This window comes from Nicotiana sylvestris, chromosome 12, assembly GCF_000393655.2.
Source record: "Nicotiana sylvestris chromosome 12, ASM39365v2, whole genome shotgun sequence".
Classification (NCBI taxonomy): Eukaryota; Viridiplantae; Streptophyta; class Magnoliopsida; order Solanales; family Solanaceae; genus Nicotiana; species Nicotiana sylvestris.
The window spans coordinates 165,352,023-165,366,675 of record NC_091068.1 but is presented as its reverse complement, the minus strand read 5'-3'; positions in this window follow the sequence as shown (position 1 = coordinate 165,366,675).

Here is a 14,653-nt window from a genome sequence, read left to right as displayed (position 1 = left end):
ACCTCTTGAGTTTGAAGCAGTGCCACCCGCATAGACACTGATACCAATTGAGGTTGAATTTGTGCCACACAAGGCACATGTTCCATTTGAAGTAAGGATAGACGCGCCGGTCCTGGCGGCGATGTCTACCATGCCACCATTCTATACAAATGTTGTACCCTGGGACTATACAGCCGAGGCAAGAAGGAAAGGCAAGGTCAGGATCGAAGAAACTGTCGCAGCACAGGGTATGACAAGAACTAGTAGAGTCTATTCCCTTGAACATATAGCTGAATCAAGCAAGTGTCTTACAACTTGCTGCTAGAATGGCCATGGATTCATGCTGTTGGGGCCGTAGAATCAATGCTGCATCAGGAAGTAAAGTTAGAATGGAATCACCAGGAAGTGATCATTTACAGCGACGGTAGCAACCCTATATACAGTCGCCAGACCATTCCGGCGATTGAGGGAAGAAGGAAGTTGGGAGGAGAAACTTACCATCACATTGAGCGGGTCAATGCTATCGACAAAAACAAATGGTGGGATAGCAAAATCGAGAGTATACTAAGTTGGAGTGGGTACGAACCTGGCAAGGGGCTCGACAAGAACCTCCAGGGAATCTCTAAACCCATAAAACACAAGAAACAAGGCACTACCTTCGGTTTAGGATATGAATACACCTAGAAGAATTCAATAATTGGTCACCACCATGGAGCGGTCCTTACTATCCACTAGAGCAACCAATACCACATCTAGAGCAGACCTTCCAACAGGCCGACATTAGTTATGGGTCAGATAAATAAGAAGTACTTGCAGTAGTGAAGAACTTGTTTTTAGAGGATAGTGATATGGACCGTTGTGTTATTCTCGAGGAGGAGGGGGACGAAGGCCCTTCCATATAGGCTGTGAGCAGAGGGGCATATCTCAAGAATTGGACCATCAGGACAACCAAAGCCTGACAAGCCTCGGGCATTACTAGTACTTGTCTTGATGAACCAATGACTATGACATGCAATGAGACAACACAACAAATGGACATTAAGATGACATACCTGACGAGGTTGTCAAAGAAATTGAGAACTTTGAGAACAGACCTAAGTCCAACCTGGACGAGACCGAGATTGTCAACCTGGGAGATGCAGAAAACATCAAGGAAACGCAAATCAGCATTCACCTATCGCTATCCGAGAAGAAAGAATACGAGGAATTTCTGAAAGAGTATGAGGACATATTCGCCTGGTCGTATGATGACATGACTGGTCTGAGTACGTCTATTGTGGCTCACAAACTGCCAACCGATCCAATGTGTCCACCAGTAAAGCAGAAGCTCAGAAAGTTCAAGCCTGATATGAGTTTGAAAATCAAAGAAGAAGTCACCAAACAGATCAAGGCTAAGGTTCTCAGGGTAGTAGAATACCCTACATGGTTAGCCAACATTGTATCAGTGCCAAAGAAGGATGGGAAGATCAGAGTCTGTATCAACTATCGGGATCTCAACCGGGTCAGTCCAAAAGATGACTTCCCTTTGCCAAATACACACATCCTGATTGACAATTGCGCCAAGCATGAGCTACATTCATTCATAGATTGCTTTGCTGGTTATCATCAGATCTGGATAGATGAGGAAGATGCTAAGAAAATGACTTTCATTACGCCATGGGGAGTGTACTGTTACAAGATGATGCCATTAGGCTTGAAGAATGCAGGGGCTACCTACATGAGGGCCATGACTACCATTTTCCATGATATGATACACAAGGAGATATAGGTATATGTTGATGATGTTATTATCAAATCCAAGAAGGCCACTGACAATATAAAAGATCTGAGGAGGTTCTTCAATAGACTGCGGAGATACAACTTGAAACTAAACCCCGTAAAGTGCGCATTTAGGGTTCTCGCTAGGAAATTGCTTGGGTTTATTGTAAGCCGCCGAGGAATAGAACTGGATCCATATAAAATCAAAGCCATTCAAGAACAACCACCGCCAATGAACAAAAAGGATGTGATGAGTTTCTTGGGAAGGCTTAACTACATCAGCCAATTCATAGCACGGTCTATAGTTATCTGTGAGCCAATCTTTAAGATGTTAAAGAAGGAAGCCACCACCAAATAGACCGGTGACTGCTAAAAGGCCTTCGACAAAATCAAAGAGTACCTGTCAATAACACCAGTCTTAGTCCCGCACGAGCTAGGTAGACCCTTATTACTCTACCTTGCAGTGTTAGATGGAGCTTTCGAATGTGTTCTGGGAAGCATGATGAAACAGGAGGAAGGAGCAAGCCATTTATTATCTCAGTAAGAAGTTCACCCCGTACGAGGCCCGGTATTCTCTATTGGAATGCACCTGTTGTACCTTGACTTGGGTAGCTCAGAAGCTGAGACATTACTTCTACGCCTATACTACATATCTCATATCGAGGATGGATCCTTTGAAGTACATCTTTCAGAAGCTCATGCCCACTGGCAAGCTAGCCAAGTGGCAAATCCTGTTGAGTGAGTTCGACATTGTTTGCATAACTCAGAAAGCGGTCAAGGGACAAGCACTGGAAGACCACCTTGCTGAAAACCCCGTGGATGGAGGATACAAACCCTTGAAAATGTATTTTCCTGATGAAGAGGTATCATTCATAGGATAAGACATTAAGGAATCCTATGACGGTTGGAGAATGTTCTTCGATGGAGCGGAAAACTTCAAAGGATTTGGCATAGGAGCCGTCCTAATATCAGAAACAAGTTAGCAGTATCTCGTGTCTGCCAAACTCAGGTTCCCCTACACCAATAATATGTCCATGTATGAAGCCTATATCATAGGACTCAAAATGGCCACTGACATGAACGTTCAAGAGCTGCTAGTGATTGGAAATTCAGACTTACTTATACATCAGGTATGAGAAGAATGGGCAACCAAGAACTCCAAGATACTCCCGTATCTGCATCATGTACATGAATTGAGAAAGAGGTTCACGAAGACAGAATTCCAGCATGTTCCTAGAATCTAGAATGAGTTCGGCGATGCATTGGCTACCCTATCAACTATGATATAGAATCCAGAAAAGCATTTCATTGATCCCATTCTGGTAAAAATACATAATCAGCCAGCTTACTATGCCCATGTTGAAGAAGAAGCAGATGGAAAGCTGTGGTTTATTAATATCAAGGAATATTTGGCAAAAGGAGAGTACCCAAAGCTTGCAAATCCTACTCAGAAATGCACACTTTGGAGATTGTCCAACATCCTTTTTCACAGTGGAGGAATCCTGTATAAGAGGACTCCCAATTTAGGATTATTAAGATGTGTTGACGCAAAGGAAGCATCTAGGCTACTAGAGAAAATTCACGTTGGGACATGCGGTCCACATATAAACGGTTTTGTCTTAGCAAAGAAGATACTCCAGGCTGGTTGCTTTTGGATGATTATAGAAACGGACTGTATCCAGTATGTCCAGAAATTCTACCGCTGTCAGATATATGCAGACATAATGAAGGTACCTTCAAGCGAGCTTAACATAACAAGATCACCATGGTCGTTCACCGCATGGGGAATGGATGTTATTGGACCAATCAAGCTTACTGCTTCCAACGGACACAGGTTTATCCTGGTAGCCATCGACTATTTCACCAAATGGGTCGAGGAAGCATCTTACAAAGCAGTGACTAAGAAAGTTATGGCAGACTTTGTCCGCGACCGCGTTGCTTGTTGATTCGGAATTCCAGAGTCAATCATTACTGATAATGGCTCCAATCTCAATAGAGACTTGATAAAAGCTATGTACGAAACTTTCAAGATCAAACACAAGAATTCCACAGCCTACAGGCCTCAGATGAATGAAGCTATAGAAGCCGTCAACAAGAATATCAAGAATATATTGAGGAAAATGATAGAGAAGCATAAATAGTGGCACAAGAAGTTATCATTTGCTCTACTGGGGTATCCCACCACAGTCCGCACATCAATTGGGGCAACCCCCTATATGCTGGTTTATGGTACAGAGGCTGTCATTCCCACTGAGGTAGAAATTCCTTCCCTGAGGATTGTAAGCACGTGATTTTTGCTTCACGGACAATCGCTCCAAAAAGAAAATAAAAATAGTGGCAAAAGGCTTCGCTGTACAATTTTTCGATCTTTCCGTGACATGTGTTGTTAGTCGTTTGTGAGTCTGTCCATTTTGCATCTAGTCATTATCAAACAAAAATACAAAAAATATATGTGGCGTTAAAAGAAAATTCAAAAAAATATATATAAATATATGTGCATCGTCCGTTTTAGGTTGTGATTTAACTTACTTGGTATGATAATTATGTTGAAATGCCATATTGTTATTTGTTTTAATTTCATTTGTTTTATTAGTTATTTTTATTTTTATTTTTCTTTAAATTGGAAAACAAAAGAAAGTTGAAATCAATTTGGGCCCAAAAGAATAAGACAAAAAAAGGCCCAAACCAACGATCTGACCCGGTCCAAACCGGCTGCCCAAGCACCTCCTGAAACGACGTCGTTTCAGGCAAATCAATCCCAGCCGTTCCAATCAATCCAATCCAACGGTCCAGGATCATTTTCGGCAACCCGTGTTCAAACCCGACCCAATAACCAATCCGACCCAACCCCTCACTTAAACCAAACGACCTCGTTTAACTACCAAACGACCCCGTCTCATTTCTCACCATCAGATCCAAGCCGTTGAGATCATTTGATCTAACGGCTCAGATCCAATCCCCTACTCCGTATATAAACCTTCCCTTACACCCACGCCCCCTATACCAACACCCCACCCCTTCGTCCCCAAGCTCAAACCCAGACCTCTCATTAGAAACCCTAGCCGCCCCCGTCTCCCTCGCCATTAAAGCCGGCGGCATGGACGCCGGTGGCCACCTCCTGAACACCCTAGGACCACCTCACTGTCCTGAACACGAATCCACTAACCACGAGCCTCGAATCACTTCCGTTCGTCTCGAATCTTCATTTGAAGATTTGAGTCGAACCCGGATCTATGCCAAACCATCCCATCTTCATACCAGACACTCCCCTGACCTTCCTCGTGACCAAACCAAACTTGGTTTGGTCCGAATCTACCCACAACTCCCTAAAAATCAGATCTGGAAATCCAGACTTTAGAACACATGCACCTGGGGAATCCGGGCGGTTTGGACATGGGTTTGAGGTCTAATAGACCTTAATCAAGGCGTTCTCATGTGAGAACACCCTGATTAAAGTTTGTTCGGCCTCAAAAGTTCGAGGTTAAATCAGATTTGGGTCTGTTTGATTTAAACATTTTCGGTAAGTTTTCCTTTCTTTTGTGTTAGTTTTGATTAAGTGGTCAGCATGTTTCGTTGTGTTTGTTTGTTATTTTGTTATTTTTCATTCGGACTTCTTTCATCTCTGTAAAGACCTTTTATTTGGTCAATTGCTTTCTGTGTATGATTTGAATGTATTCTGTGATGTACATGTTCAATTAGAGTAGTCGTCAAGCGAATTAATTCATATAGCCCTAGTAATTGAACAAAAAACTGTCTGATGCCCTTTAGGTCCCTGTATGTGTTGTTTATTTGAACGACTGATTATTACCTGTTATAATTAGTATAGTCGACTCAATAAATGTCGTCGATTAGTTTTCTATAACTAATGAATCGAATGAGCTAATAATGTCGTATGACTAATGAGCCTGTATTGTGATTTGAATGTTGGGCATTACCCATGATTGGTAGTTTGTAACTACATTGTAAACAATTAAAGGCCAGGTTGGGGCAGTTCTGAAATCGAATGTTCAAAGCCCAAAGTGCCCTGATGCTGCAATAGGCAGGGCAGTAATAATCCAGGGTTAACAAGGGCATTCTGGGGTGTTGAAAAAGACAGAAAAGATTAGTATAAATGGGCTGACAAGTAGGGTACTAATTTAGGATTAAACTAATACCAATGGGGAACAAGACACAAGGGTATGGGGCTTAAATTGAATAATAAAATGATGCCCATAACTCCTGATTAAACAAAACCAGGCGTGGGGAATAAAGGGGGCTGACACCAAAAGATGCTGAGGCATGGGGCTTAAAGGGGTATGGGCAGGCTGCAAGTTGCAAAAAAAAAAAAGGCAGCTTAACTGCACTGGTTCATTTGGCTTATAAATAAGCCATTTGAGAACTTAAAAGGGGCTGGACTTTTAGTCTTCAGAAAAGAGAGAGAAAAGACTGGAATTTTTAGTCTCGAGGCTGGACATTTCTTAGTCTTCAGAAAAGAAAAACAAGAAACAAAAGTCTCAGAATATTGTAACCAAACACTGTCTGAAAATTACATAAGAGTTTATGTTGGTTTAGCTGTCTTGGCCAATTACTGTTAGTTGCCTGTTTGAGCTGTTTGTGGTTGTTGAATTGCTGGGGTGTTTACATTGAATACTCTGCTGTCTCTGCTGGTTCATACTCTGTTTCGGGGATTGTTGTTTGTTGCTCGACTACTCGGGAGCTTCATCTTTGTTGGTTGATTTTGTTGCTGTGTTGTTGCTGTGTATCTGCTGTTGCTGTGTTTACTGCATACTGCCCAGCTGATCATTCCTTTCTTCTTTGTCTTCTATACCAGGTACACAACCAATGCACTGTCAAATGTAATTGGGAAATTTGAGCATGAGTATAAATGAAAGTCCTGAAGAATGTCTTTATACATAGATGGTTACATTAAACATTCATGTAATATGTAATAGTTTGCATCCTTGTTTAGATACTGAAGGTAGCCTGTGTGCCCAATAGATGTCAATATGTGGTGATTGAATGTTAGTTTGTATATGTAGGTTGATAGATAAAAGGGTCTCAAATGCAGTAGGTTGTATCTTAGGTTTTTTTTATGGTTAGCATGTCCTTAAAACATAGAACTAACCATGTTAGTTAATTTCATATCCTTTTGATAAATTGTCTCCTTATAATTGACAAACCATTGCTTTAAAATAAACGGCGCAAGGCTGCACTTCTCAACCTCCCGAAGGTCGAGCCCGAATCAAACGAACCCAGCAGCCTTTCATCAGAAAGGCACTGGCCCAGGTCCAGCCAATACCGTGTGGGCTGGGTTTGGGCCCACGGTGCTCGATTAGCTGCCCATGGGCACGATCATGTTTTCTTATTCTGCAAAGGCACTCGGGATTCCGTTATAATAACCTGCAAGCATGTAATTGAATAGGGTCATTTTTAACCTCAACTAGTAGAGACAAATGTGACAAGAAACGTAGTTGCTATAGGATATCCTGTTAAAATAAAGACGAGATGAGCTTCGACAAACAGAAACGCACAAGATGCGGGGCCCTCGTTAAACGTATATTATCAAAGCATTTAGTTTCCAGGACGGGTTGTTTAGTAAATTTCACAACCCTCCTAAAATAACAATACGTTAGACTCTTTAGGACGCGCCTTAATAAATCTTACCTTCTTAAACCCGGGTGCACATTTATGTGACCCAAATCCAATTCTCAACGGAGTCGAAATGTGTTTCTAATCACGGGTACATTGATTGTGACGTGGTTCGAGATGCGTGTCCATGACGTTGCAAATTCATTTTGAAAAAAAATAAGAATGAGATGAGCCTCGCCAAATAAAATACAAATTGCGGGGCCCTCAGTAAATATTTGCTTTAAAAATTATTTAGACTTCGGGATGGACCGTTTAGTAAAATTCCACGGTCCTACCCAAAATAAATACGCTAGTCGCTTTAGGCGCGCCTTTAATAATTTAATTTCCTTAAACTCGGGTGCACATTGATGTGACCCAAATCCAAATCTCAACGGAGTCAAAGTGTGTCGACGACCACGGGTACATTGATTGTAACGCGGTTCGAGATACATTTTCACAACGTTGCAATTCTTGATAAAAACAGTAAATGATAAAAGCGGTTAAAAGTTAAATTTTGCACATAAGTTCAGACTTGTATAAAATCAGATAATCAAGCCGAATATAACAGTTGAGCGACCGTGCTAGAACCACGGAACTCGGGAATGCCTAACACCTTCTCCCGGGTTAACAGAATTCCTTATCCGGATTTCTGGTACGCAGACTGTAATATGGAGTCATTATTTTCCTCGCTTCGGGATTAAAATTGGTGACTTGGGACACCCTAAATCTCCCAAGTGGCGACTCTGAAATAAATAAATAAATCCCGTTTCGATTGTCCTTTAATTGGAAAAACTCCCTTGCACCCTCTCTGGTGCGGAAAAAGGAGGTGTGACAGCTCTGGCGACTCCACTGGGGATTATAACCCAGAACCAATGGTTCAGGGTTAAGTATTCGAGCTTAGAATAAATTGTTATTATTTGGCTTTATTTATTATCTGATTATTACATGTTTTTGAGACTAATGTGCTAAATGCTGCTGTTACCGCTTTGATATTATTTGAACTGTATATAAACTGTGCGGGAACCTTTCTCTTCTTACCTCCGGGGATGTGCTCACTGGTTGAGACTCCCTATTCTGTTAGTGTCATACCCTAAGTAAAAGAGGCTCGGAAAGTTTCTAAGCCGGCTGGCCTTTTGGTTCCCGGAAAGGAGCTCCTTCCTCAACTCGAGTTGTCCGCTCGGGTACACTGTCTAGAACACCGACCCAGGTTTTGAGCATAGAATAACGTGACTTCATGCCGGATCCCTAGTAGGAACGCTTATTTGCATCATGTTGCATATGACTTAGGGGACTCAACACAGGGGTTGGGTCCGTCTAGGACTAGCAACCTGATATGAAAAGACCATTCTGATGCATCCTATTGTTTTCCGTGCATTTATTTGTCTCATACCCGCATGCTGACCGGTGTTTGAATATTTGGAATATTGTGAAAAAAAAAGGGAAATAACGGTTAGGAATTGATTGTTTATTGTTGAAAAAAAAAAGAGAAAAAAAAACAAATACTGTCAAAACTATGCCAAAATTTTGAAAAGTCGTTGTTCTGTCTTTCAAAAATAAAATATCAATAGAAATATATAGTTTGTCTTGTCAAAAAAAAAAGACCCTATCTTTAAAATGGTTTTTTTATGAAAATAATAATAAAAAGAGTCTTGTGTTGTCTTTACTTTTATTATTTGTTGCAAATATATGTATATATATATATATATATATATATATATATGAAAAATTCAAAAGTTTTGCTTTACTTCAAAATGTATATATATCTTTATTTGTGGCAAAATATTTGTCTTGCTAAAGGTCTAGAAAAGTCCTTTCAGGCTCCCAGTTTTCGAAACAAAAATCCAAAATATTTTCCGTTATTGACTTCTTTGGAAAGTTTTTATATATATACGAAAATTCAAAATTCACAAAAAATCGCATATATTTTTGTTTTTATCAGGATAAGTGTCGTTTGTTAAATCTTATTAATAAATGTGCAGAATGAGCACGATTCCGAATGAACCCTTTTCAATCATGAATAAAATCCCCCTCCAATTGCGGCTCTGGTGGAATGATTTGGGCAAAGAAGGGCATGACGAAATCAAGAAGTATCTGAAAGGCCTCACGAGTTTGTTGGATATCAAGGCCACGAGGAGATATCATAAGGGCACTAGTCCCCCACTGGGATCCTGCGCACAATGTCTTCCGTTTCTCAGATTTTGAACTTACCCCAACTTTAGAAGAAATAGCAGGGTATATCGGCAGCACTGAGACTCCTTTGAGGCACAAATATCTGATTGCTCCAAGAGCTGTAGCAATACACAGGTTCCTGGATTCTTTAAAGATAGTCAGAACAATTCATAACCCTGACTTGGCAAAAGGTTTTTGCAGCATGAGTTTCGTATATCAAAGATATGGTCACATAGGAGGATTCGACAAGCCAGAAAACCAGTTGTGCAGCAAAGGTAATCGCCAAAAGTGGGAAGAACATAGACGGATTGCTTTCATGATAGCTTTCTTAGGACTACTGGTATTCTTAAGAAAAGACGGGAATATTGACATAAAGATAGCAGGGGTCGTCAGTACGTTGCTCACACAGAGTGATAGTACGTTGGCACCCATGATAGTATCTGATATATTCCGGGCACTCACTTCTTGCAAAGCCGGAGGAAGCTTTTTCGAGGGTTGCAATTTGTTGTTGCAAATGTGGATGACCGAACACCTATGTCACCGAGCCCAGTTTCTGAGCCATGGATCCGCTGGAAAGACCTGCATAGAGGAGTTCTATACCAGAGTTAATGAAACCTACCTACCAGAAGGAGTCACAGCATGGACCTCATATTTCCATACCCTCAACGCCAGTCAAATACAGTGGGCGCTAGGATGGTTACCGATCGACGAAGTCATATACATGCCAGCAGCCAGGCCCCATTTTCTCTTAATGGGACTTAAGAGCATTCAACCATACGCGCCGCATCGGGTTTTAAGGCAACTTGGGAGGTATCAGATAGTGCCAAAAGACGAGGATCTGAGCATCCAGGTAATCGAGATCAGTCCCGACGGCCAGTTTCCTGAAGCAAGGGTTCGTCAAATTTGGAGCCAATGTCAATACTTAGAAGCAAATACTTGTGTAATGAATCAGGCAAAAGGGGAAGTTTCGCCCGGGTATCAGGCCTGGTACAAAGGGGAGACATCACCTGGAAGACCGACCAAAAGACCTCACCTGCAAGAATTTGCCCAATCCTCACAAGAACAGTGGGGCTGGTTGGCCAAAGAGCAGGAATATCTTGCCAAAGCAGGCAAACTGAAGCAATAAATCCAGGATATGAAGTTTGAGTGCCAATTACAGTCTGCTGCACACAAAGGAGAAAAGAACCAGTTAATCAGAGAAGGCGAGATCCTTAAAGCTCAGATCCGGAGAATGAAAAAAGAGGCTAATAGCCAGCTAAGAAGCCAGGCAGATAAAAGATTGATAGCAGGGTTAAAGGATCAGATTGCGGAATGCCGGGAAGATTTGGAAAAAGCCAGGGACAGCACAGCGAAATTGCGAACCAAGTGGGCAAAGGGTGCGATAGCTCGGAGGCAGCGCCTGCAGCGAGTCATAAGGGATTATGAACTGAGCATCGGGACATTAAGGGAAACGAATGCCTCTCTTCAAGAGAGGATCTTCAAGCAAACACGAGATGCCCAAGCCGACAGAAGGCGATGTTACGAGGCAATGACCAGAATGGAAAGGCAGATGGAGATGTTCCAGGACCAGCTTGCTAGCAAGGCACAAACACTAGGATTTTAGAACCGACAGATAAGGCAGTTGTTCACAGAAAGGGACAACATCCGGGGAAAGATCGACGAGATTGGGCATTACATCTACATGAGATGCCTGGCATGCGAGCAAAAGCCTCGAAAGACCCTCCTTGTTTCCATCATGGGTTGCGTCCACCGAATCATGAATGAGTTGAAAAACCTGCAGAGGGACCTCACACCAAGGGCCGCGGAAAGGCCGAATGATGCCTCGCGGGTCCCTAAGTTGGAAAATTAATCTTTGGTTGAGTCCTGTTTATTTGGCTTTGTCGCTTTTCCATATGTTGTTTTCCTTTCTTCAAAACGGGTTAAGAACTGTGGAGTCTGTACTATTGCTATTCCTTGCTTGAAGTAATTTGTAATAGCAAAATTTTGAGAATGAATTTAATGATTTCACAAGAATTGTGTGTTTCTTTACTTTAAGGCAGAACTACGCCTGGTCTGATTCACGCGGGGACGTGATACGTAGGCAATCCCCATAAGATTCGACCGCTTTTAATAAATAAAGAAAAAATGTAAATAAAATAAAACGCGGGGTTTCGCAAAATACTTTAAAAAGAAACGAATGAACAAACCGGGATGACGCATGTGGTTTGAAGCAAAGCATGTAGAAACGGTTAACTGCCTAGGTGCATTGCATCCTGTATGTGTTATGATCAAATCTGTTAAGCTCTAACACTAACAAAGTTTGTTGTTGTCTGATACCAGACAGTTAGTTGTTAAAGAATTCTGGCAACACATTCATACCAAACCAGATCCAAAGGACCGGTAGCAACAAGCATGACTACTTCTGAGAATAGTAATGAGGAAGAAAGGCCGATGAGCCAGTTGCTAAAAGAGGCAATGGAAAAGATTGAAAGGATGGGACTAGAGATGCATGCAATGCAGCTAGCCCTGGCCAAAACGCAAAAGAGCCCTGAGACACTGGGACACGTGCCGGAGTACCCTCACTCTGGCCCTTCCACAAGCCGCCCAAATCCCCTCTATCATCAAGAAAGAAGCCCTCATGATTCCCAAGCTCCACCACCCCATCAACCTCTCCCAACACCCAATATTCCCATTTTTGTGGGACCTGCATCAGCCCCTTTGCAGCGAACGACCAGTGAGCCATTGTTTCAGGCTCACGATACACAATACTATCCCCCTGAGCCTACATTCCACGCACCGGAACCACAGGCTTACAATCCCCATTTGGAAATACCGGCAGAGGTTGAGAAGCCGGTTAAGGCCCCTGAACAGGATGAAGTGTTAAGAAAGTTCAAAAGCCTGGAGCAGTCCTTCAGGAACTTGCACGGGTTGGGCAATCAAGTCAGCGTGGCATACAAAGATCTGTGCCCTTTCCCAGATGTCCAACTCCCGGCTGGGTTCAAGATGCCCAAGTTTGATTTATATGAAGGGCACGGTGATCCCATGGCACATTTGCGGGGATTCTGTAGCAAAATGAGAGGGGCAGGAGGCAAGGATGAGCTTTTGATAGCTTATTTCGGCCAAAGTCTGAGCGGATCTGCACTGGAATGGTATACCAGGCAGGATTTCAGCAGGTGGTACACGTGGGATGACCTGGCGCAGGCTTTTGCAGGTCATTTCCAATACAATCTGGAGATAGTCCCTGACCGTCTCACGTTACTGAGAACTGGGAAGAAACCCGGGGAAAGTTTTCGCGAGTTCGGGTTCCGCTGGAGAGAACAAGCAGCTAGGGTCGATCCTCCCATGAGAGAGGGAGAGATGGTAGACTACTTTTTGCAGACATTGGATCCAACCTACTTTGGTCACTTGGTGACAACGGTTGGAAAATCTTTCAACGAGGTGGTCAAAATAGGGGTCATGATAGAAGAAGGTTTGAGGTCGGACAAGATCTTAAACTATTCGGCACTTAAGGCCACAACCCAGGCTATTCAAAGCGGCACGGGAGGTGCGTTAAGAAGAAAGAAAGAAGAGGTTGCCACGATCGAGGCAGGCAGTTGGTCCAGGGCTGGCAGGCCGCACTACAACCAACCCAGGCCTCACAGGTCAAACTACCCATACAACCCACCACAAAATTTCTATCCACCTCGAGAACCACATTGTTCCGTACACCAAGCCCAGGTATACACTCAGCCTCCGGTTCGCCCACAATGGCGCGCACCGGCTCCCCAGAACATATATGCACCACCACAAAACACTTACCCTCCACCAAGGGCATATAGAAATCCTTCAGGGGCAGGTTTCCGGGGAAATCCAGATGCCAGAAATGACAGGTTGCGGAAGCAAAGAACCTTCACCGAACTGGGAGAAACCTACACCGCTGTGTTCCACAAGCTGCGGCAATTAGGTTTGGTTAGTCCTGTCCATACTCGGGAACCAAATCCCCCGCCTCAGAATTTGGATCGTTCAATCAGTTGTGAATACTGTTCAGGGATGCTCGGGCACGATACCGAGAAGTGCTGGAAGTTAAGGCATGCCATACAGGATCTTATTGACACCAATAAGATCGAGGTCCAGACACCAGAGGCTCCTAACATCAACCAAAACCCACTGCCAGCGCACCACGAAACTCACGTGATTGAGTTGGTGTGTGAGGGAGGAGAATTAAGAAAACCCTCACAAACAGTGATGATGATCCAAGCCGCCCCGAAAGAAGTCTTAACCAGTGGAGGAACAAGTGTACAGTCGCAGGGAGAAGGCGTCAAGCCGGTAGTGATATTGGGGAAGAGCCCGTCCATCATAGCAAGCAAACCCGAGCCAAGCAAGTTGGTAATACCAGGGATCCTGCCCACACCGGCAGTCATGTTGAAAGGGGTATGTAGAGAACGAGTGACCATAAAGCCGGTGGTCCAACTGCCAATGCTTGACAGCAGGGCTGTGCCCTGGAAATATGAAAAAGCAGTGGTGACGTACCAAGGAAAACAGGTGGAAGAAGTCAGTTGTGAAGCGCAAGGGCTGACTCGATCAGGTCGATGTTTTGCTCCGGTGGAGTTAAGAAAAACCAACCCAGTGGCGACCAAGAAGCCAGTGTCAGAAGAAGAGGCTGAAGACTTCCTGAGGAAGATGAAAGTACAAGACTATTCTGTGGTTGAGCAGCTGAGAAAAACACCTGCCCAGATCTCACTATTGTCATTACTCCTCCATTCCGAGGAACATCGTCGGGCCCTGTTAAAGATATTGAACGAGGCCCATGTACCCAGTGAGATTTCTGTAAACCACCTGGAAACCATTGCCAGCAAGATTTTCGAGGTGAACAGAGTGACATTCTCAGACGATGACCTGCCAGTGGAAGGAACGGAGCACAATAAAGCTCTATACCTAGCTGTCAAATGTGAAGACTCGGTGGTAACCCGAGTATTGGTGGATAACGGCTCAAGCGCCAATATTTGTCCATTATCCACCCTGGACCAGTTAAAGATTGACCGTGGAAGAATCCGGGAGAATAGCATCTGTGTCCGAGGGTTTGACGGAAACGGAACAGCCACTGTGGGGGATGTTGTACTTGAACTAACCATTGGCCCGGTCCTGTTTACCATGGAATTCCAGGTATTGGACGCCACGGTAT